The following is a 7945-nucleotide window of genomic DNA, read 5'->3' as shown; positions in this document are numbered from 1 at the left end:
GTATTCATGGGAGGAACCGGAGATTTTAAACTATCACAGAACATAGTCGATTGGGAAATCTCATGAAATAACTCAGACGGTTCTTCATGGGAGGAACCGGAGACTTTAAACTATCACAAAACATTGTCGATCGAGAAATCTCATGGCGTACCTCAGACGAGTCTTCATGGGAGGAACCAGAGACTTTAAACTATCACAGAACATAGTCGATCGGGAAATCTCATGAAGTAACTCAGACGAGTCTTCATGGGAGGAACCGGAGACTTTAAACTATCACAGAATATAGTCGATCGAGAAATCTCATGAAGTAACTCAGACGGGTCTTCATGGGAGGAACCGGAGACTTTAAACTATCACAAAACATAGTCGATAGAGAAATCTCATGGAGTAACTCAAATGAGTCTTCATGGGAGGAACCAGAGACTTTAAACTATCACAGAATATAGTCGATCGGGAAATCTCATGAAGTAACTCGAATGGGTCTTCATGGGAGGAACCGGAGACTTCAAACTATCACAAAACATAGTCTATCAGGAAATCTCATGAAGTAACTTGGGCGGCTCTTCATGGGAGGAACCGGAGACTTTAAACTATCACAGAACATAGTCGATCGGGAAATCTCATGGAGTTACTCGGACGAGTCTTCATGGGATGAACCAGAGACTTTAAACTATGACAGAACATAGTCGATCGGGACATCCCATGAAGTAACTCGGACGGGTCTTCATGGGAGGAACCGGAGACTTTAAACTATCACAGAACATAGTCGATCGGGAAATCTCATGAAGTAACTCGGACGAGTCTTCATGGGAGGAACCGGAGACTTTAAACTATCACAGAACATAGTCGATCGGGAAATCTCATGAAGTAACTCGGACGTGTCTTCATGGGAGGAATCGGAGACTTTAAACTATCACAGAGCATAATCGATCGAGATTATATTGTCGAGGTAAATTCCAAGTTATACAGATTTCTTCAGAAAAACTTTTGACATTCCACGCTGAATTAAAAGCCAAGGTTCGAGGGGGATTCCATATATATATATATACATTACATTTCCTATCTGGAGGCCCGTTTATATGGAGCTTTTTATTTAAAATCGTTCGGAGTATTATACCCAGCTTAGATCTCAGAAGTCCCATAAAGTTCCTTATACGAAATTGTTTGGGATTATTCATTCTTTGGAAGTATGAAGCATGCTTGGCACATGCCACCTGAGTGAAACTCAGGGAGATTATGAAAAATTTTACTGATCAAAGTTTTATGGTCATGGAAGATATTATCGACAAAGGAGTTTATTAAAACAAGATTTAATTTCAAAAATTAAGCAAGGAATTCTTGAATAAAATAGCACTTATACTCAATATCCGGAAGCATTTCAAGGGAAGCAATCTCAAGCCAACACAAACTGGAAAATGTAGCAGGTAAGTATCGAAATTTCTCCTGATATCGCAGTGACTTGATTATAGATTTTTTTTTAGTTACAATTCCTTTCATTACAAATCTTTCCCTTGCAAATTCTTTCATTATCAATCTTTTTAAATACATAGCCCTGCTTACTTAAAAAGACTCATCAAATCTTCGAGTAATTCTTTGTTTAGTCTGCGACGACTTATGAATGAAGAAGGGGGTTCCCTAGGTAGATAACCACCACTACAACAAAAATGGCTTTTCACAGCGTGCAAATTCACTTTTCGCAGCGTGCATTGCGCGCTGCACAGTTAAAAGCTGTTAAAAGTCATAAATTATCCGCGGCGTGCATTTGCGCGCTGCGGATAGTATTTTCTGTAGCCCGCAAAGCACACCGCGGATACTATTTTCCGCAGCACGCAAAGCATGCCGCAGATAATAGTATTTTTCGTAGCACGCAAAGCACACCGCGGATAATAGTATCCACGGCGTGCTTTGTGCGCTACAGAAAATACTATCCGCAGCGCGCAAACGTATGTTGTTGATGGTCTTAACTATATTAAAAAAAATGACGAAAATAATAAATTAAAATTTTACAACAAATTTAGTACAAATCAAATCTATACAAAATTAATAAAAGTCATAATTTTTCATTATACCACAAAAACTCAAAACATCTAAAACAATATATGAAATATCTAACAAACTAGCAATTACATAACAACAATTCAACTTACAATCCAAACAAATTAGTATAATATATATCAATCACACAATACTATAAATATAGATAACCATGCGACCGTGCTTTCTATTGCATCATCGAGAAACTGCATTTCATCATTTGGTCGAATTAGGTCCACCTGAAATTGAACACATGTACCAACTCACAAGTAAAAAACAGCTTGAACACATGTACAAGGAGGTATAGAAAAAACATTTTAGGTTGTATAAATAGAGATCTTAAGTATAAATTCTTATGAAAAACAAGATCAGTGGAATAAAATACTAAAGAAATCTAAAATGAGTGGGCATGCTTACTATTTTCTCTCCAACAGCTTGAGTACTAGGCTTCCCATTTTTTTTCTTGTGACCTTCAATCCAAACTTGTGATCTTGTAATTTTTGTATCTACCGGACTTGTCTTTTCCTTAAATATAGAAATATATACAAAATCATTACAACACAATTCAAAAGATACATATATCATTACTTATTACTTAAATTATACAAAATTAAAAATAATTACCATAATGTGAGTCAAACAAGCATAACCTACCTGAATGGAGAAGCCTCAAATCCTGTTAAGGCACTACCACAACAAATCTACTGATATTTTGAGCTGGAAAATCCAAATTGGATACGCTTCAGCTGTTACCGATAAGAATTAAATCCACATAATTATTTAACAAAGAACATACAAGAAATTAAGACGGGAAAGTGAAACTATTCAACCAGAAGGAACAACAACTACATAATATATTTTCGATCTTGTAGCAGCAAATTAAACTTGGAAAAGTAAGTAGCATGGAAGTTCCATCTCAGATATGCTCGTTGAGAAGAACTACCTTAGCACAAATCATGGAGCTTTCTAGATATGTAGCAAGCCAACAGAGACCAAGCCAACACTCAGATGCCATCACAATGCAAGACCAAACACTACTGTGCGGAAAAGAATTAGTGCTATCAATTCAACAGTACATTAAAGACATGAATCTAGTGGCATGCTTATATATAACATGCTTGCGAATATAAGTAAATACCTCTTCATTCAAAACACCATTTGAATATTATCTAGGTCTGTGAATGCCATCTTAGGGTCCTCTGGCATTTTAGTATCAAATAGAGGAGTAGCCAGCTTGGGAGGGTTCTAAACAAAGGTGAATCACTCATTAAGATGAAAAATCTCCAAAACAATCAAACATGCAAGTTGAGATATGGAGATATCGGAATAGAGTAAAGCTGATTTTGGAAAGCAAGTTCTAAATATTATAAATAGTCATACTTTCTCAAATAAGATAACATATCTATTAATGGAGTTAAACTGATTTTGGAAAACAAGTGACAACGCATTGTCACTCTACACTACGATATCACCATTAATGGAGTTAAACTAAGAAATGAAATAACAAAACATTAAATGAACCTAACCTAGTAAATGAAAGACGATGCAAATAAGGAAGCCTATTCTAACTTAAACTAAGATTGCAATGAAATTAAAGACAACATAAAGTAAGCATTGAATTAAAAATCTAGAGCATTAAAGAAATCTAATCTAACATATCCTAATTGCATTTAATCAAAACTAGAACCTAACAAAATTGAAAGAATAAGACAAAGTAAAAATTAAACAAGTTAAAACGCATCAAATTGAACCTAACGACTTAAAGAAACATTTCATCGAACACATTTTATGCATGAAACAAAGTAGATAAAGTGTGTGCAATCTAAACATGAGGATCTAAGTTTGCTACAAACATTTAATAAGAATTAACAAACATCAACAGTAAACATAAAATAAACTAAGACTTCCAACCACAATTCACACTTCCGCTTCCGATTCCAACTACTACCCTCGTCGTCACAAGAAGACCCGGCTCGGAACCCCCAAAGTCGACGACGATGATGGGATGTGAATCTTCCACCGAGGAACCCCTCGGATGGAAGTGGCCGGAAATGAAGGTGCTGTGAATGGCCTACCGATGCTGCCTTCTTCTTGCTGCCAACTGAACCCCAGGTGGTGAAGAAGTGAAGGAAGAACGTCGGAAGGTGGAGGTCTCACCGGAGAACCCCTCTGGTGAGGTGGAATCGTCGCCGTCGCTTGCAGCCACCTGGAAGAGTGCCGCTGCCGTCGCCGATTGGGCTGTGGAGGTCCGGCCGGCGACGAGGAAAGGGAAGATGAAGAAGCCGTCGGCCGGTTGTGAGGAAGGAAGAAGATGCGCTGGTGAGGAGAGTTGTCGCGCCCTAGCTGCTGGAAGAAGAAACGCAAGCCGATAGGGTGAGAAGAAGGGCACTGTGCGCGTGTTTGCTTAAGAGGGGAATTTCTCCTCATTTAATCTGGGCCGTCCATCTTTGTAAGGGAGATGATGAAGATCTGGCCGTCTGATTTAGCTGATGGAGAGATGAGTGGTTTGGATCAAGCTGCCTTTATTCTTAGATCCAAGGGTCCATAGCATTTAGATCTGATTAATGGCAGGATGCTTAGATCAAAATGAAGGAGCAAGATCTCTCTTGATCTAGATCAACGGTCCACACTATTCTGCTTGATCTACCCCATTTGCCATCCAAATCAAGTCAAATTCAATCCGGCTTGACCCTAATCTATAGCTCTTTTGATTTCCTACAAAACCATATAAAAATATGAAATTAAATTCTATAATTTGTAGAAAAATTATAATTAAGTCCAAAATGAGTTCCTACTCATAAAATATAATGTAAACACCAAATTAAGTATGTGAGAAGGTAAAAATTACAAGAATAAGAGCCAAAATAATGCACTAAAATACTCATTATCAGGCTACGGCGGAGGGCATCGCGTGAGAGGACTTCGGTGGAGGGCTTCGCGTGAGAGGGCTTCGGCGGCGGAGGAGTTTGTGTGAGAGAGAGGTCTCACGTTTAGGTTTTTTTAAATTTAACGTGAAAAAAATAATATTTTTTATTATTTTTTTAAACTAATAGCAGCATGCTGCATGCCGTTGATAATTTTTAAAAGTATTCTCAGCGTGCCTATTTTTGCATGCCGTTATTGTTATTAAATATTTATAGTATTAACGACATACTTTTAATGTGCGCCGTTAATATCTGGACGTAATTTTTTTCCTTCTTTAAGTTTATACTATTAACAACGCGCAGCAATATGCACACCGTTAATAATACTATTAACGACATGCTTTTAATGTGCGCTGTTAATAGCAAGCTGCGAAAAGCTATTTTTGTTGTAGTGCACTCTCTCTTAGTTGTTGAAGAATTCCTGACACAGAATGATTCAAAGCTCCAAAATTCGACGAACATATATTTTTTAACAAATGTCGGAGACTTTAGATAAGCTAGGCGCCACTCTTCCCATCGGTTCTTCTCCTGCTCCTTATAACTCTGAAAATCAGCTTGTAGTTTAGTGTTTTGATCTTTTAAAGCATCTTTCTCCAATTTGAGTTGTTCCAGTTCCTTTTGAAGCAGTGATAGCTCGGCATCTTGAGCCTTTCTTTGCTCTTATTCCTGTAGGATAGCAAAATCATGAGAGGATAGGTCTTGAGCTTGTTTAGAAAGACAGACATTATGAAGCCTCTCTACTTTCTCTAAAACAAAGCTTTTATGAGAAACATCTGAAAGAGCCTTTTCCTTCAAAACAATTTCCAATCGAAGACCAGAATGTAATCGGTCCACTTGTAGCTCCAAAGTTCTCCTTGCAAGCTCTTTGTCTTTCAATAATTGTTGCGATTCCTCTAATTCCTGCCTTAGTACCTTTAATTGTTGATCTTGCAAGGTTACTTTCTCTTGCAGCTGAGTTGTGTCATTATGAGAAGAAGGGAGGGTAGCTTTCAATGTTTCTATTTGAGCTTTTAGCTTACTATTCTCCCGGTCCCGAGCCATAAGTAGCTGGTATATATGAATACTTGAAGCAAGAAACTAAACAGAACAATAATGAGGATTAGGAAAAATGACAGGTAGGTAGTAGCCTATAACTAAGAATACGTACCGTCATAGCTTGGCGACTGTGATTGTCGACCCGATCTGAAATATTGATGCCCCTTAATTGCTCTTGGCTGTGTAGCCAAGACTCAGCCAATAGGCCTTGTAATTGGAGAGAACCATAGTAGGGGGATCAGGAGTCTGCCCCATTTGGGAAGGTAGACCTAGAGCTTGTCTGAATAAAGGTGAGGGAACTGAAGGAGAAGAAGGTAGGGAGGAAGAAGATAAAGAAGTGGTAGAAACAATAGAAGCATAAGAAGAGCTAGAGGGGATGGAAGGTGGTAATGCAAGGGGTGCTGTCTCAGTCGTAGAAACACGAATCACTGAGGGCCCTACACTTGGAGAAGACCTACGGCAAGGTGTTCGTTTTGCTCGCGACCCAGAAGCCAAGGGAGGCAAAGCCAGTGCGAGAGGTTGAGAGGATACAGAGGGGATAACAGCCAGCTCAGAAGCAGAAGCAGAAGAAGCTAAAACAATAGTAGAAGAGGAGGGGATGAGTAGAGCAGGTCTCATCATCCTAAGAGGGGGATTGGAGATAATATGAGTAGGGGATATTGATGCCTTACCTCTTTCAAAAGAAATAGGTGCTGGAACGAGAGGAGCTTGCACAAAAGTACCAAAAAGGTCGCTAAAAGGAACATCTTCGGTGAGCCTTGGTTTTTCAACTAAGGCAATGAAAGGTTGTTCTTCTTCCTCTTCCATGGATGCAACAGTTTCTGCTTGTTGCTCTTCTTTAGACAGCAGACCCAGGGTAGAGGAATTAAGATTAACTCGGTGAATTTGCAACCATTCTTCTCCAAGATTGTTCACAAAAGACTTAGTCATAGTAGTGTTCTTATACATGAGAGCCGAAAGAAGAGCATCAGCTGAAACACAAGAATTGGGCACCATTATAGAAGAGATATATCGATCAGTAAATGTAGTGCAAAATGTTTATACATACCAAAAGAGCCATCCAGGGGAGTGTCAATGTTACTTATTCCAAAAGGAACATCAAACCTTCCATAATCAAATGAGGTAAGCTGAATTTTGCCCCCTTTAGTTTAGATAGAGCAAAAGCAACAGAGGGATCATTGAGGAGATTATGGGTACTAGGAACTGAAGGTAAATCATATATCCATTGGATGGGAAAAGAGGGAGGAGAAGGGAGACACATAAAGAAAAATTTGTGATGCCATTCCCCTTGAGGAGGAATTCGGTTAAACAAAATGGCCTTAGGACGAGATTAAAATTTGAAGACACCAATATCTACTTGACGAGGAACAAAGAAGTGATAAAAAGACAAGGAGATAGAGGAAAATCTAGCAGTTTCGACACTCCCACGAAACCCATGAGGATAGAAAAAGATTGAGGGATAAACTGATTAAGGGGAATGTTAAAGTAGATGCTAACATCAGAAAAAAAGGGGTGAAGAGGAAATCGAAAACCTTGTAGAACCTGGTCCCGGAAGATAGATATACACCCTAGAGGAGGAAGATGTGGACTATCTAGCGGAGTAGGGTAGGCTATATAGGAAGGAAAACCATAACTCGCCTTTAAATCCACTTTCTCTGTCTCTGTGAGGTCAGAAGCACATGAAAGAAACCATGTAGGAGGAGCAGTAGCCTTGGCGGAGCAGTAGAAGGAAGATGAATAGGGAAAGGCAAGAAGAAAGTTTTGAAGTGAAAGAGAACTTCTTAAAAACCCGTACTTCTCCTTTCAACCCTATGCTAAAACCCCTAAATAAAGATAGCAGAAGAGATAGAACAGGGAAGAATACCTGGAATCATAACCGTCATAAAGAGGTAACGTCATGATGAAATCGAATTAAAAAAGGAGGACGAATCCGAAGAAAAAGATGTTAAGTT

The 7945-nt window shown here is 38.8% G+C and overlaps 1 long non-coding RNA gene across 1 annotated transcript; it reads right to left on the bottom strand.

Annotated features, from left to right (window-relative positions):
- Window positions 1-2115: 2115 nt before the first annotated feature.
- LOC122025013 lies at window positions 2116-3097 on the bottom strand. The gene is made up of 4 exons (XR_006123577.1): window positions 2978-3097; window positions 2689-2780; window positions 2452-2559; window positions 2116-2273 (listed from the first exon to the last, which is right to left on the bottom strand). It is a non-coding gene; the product is annotated as an uncharacterized LOC122025013 (long non-coding RNA).
- Between the last annotated feature and the right edge of the window lie 4848 nt (window positions 3098-7945).

This window comes from Zingiber officinale, chromosome 9B (genome assembly GCF_018446385.1).
Source record: "Zingiber officinale cultivar Zhangliang chromosome 9B, Zo_v1.1, whole genome shotgun sequence".
NCBI lineage: Eukaryota > Viridiplantae > Streptophyta > Magnoliopsida > Zingiberales > Zingiberaceae > Zingiber > Zingiber officinale.
This window is presented reverse-complemented; position numbering and strand designations above follow the sequence as displayed.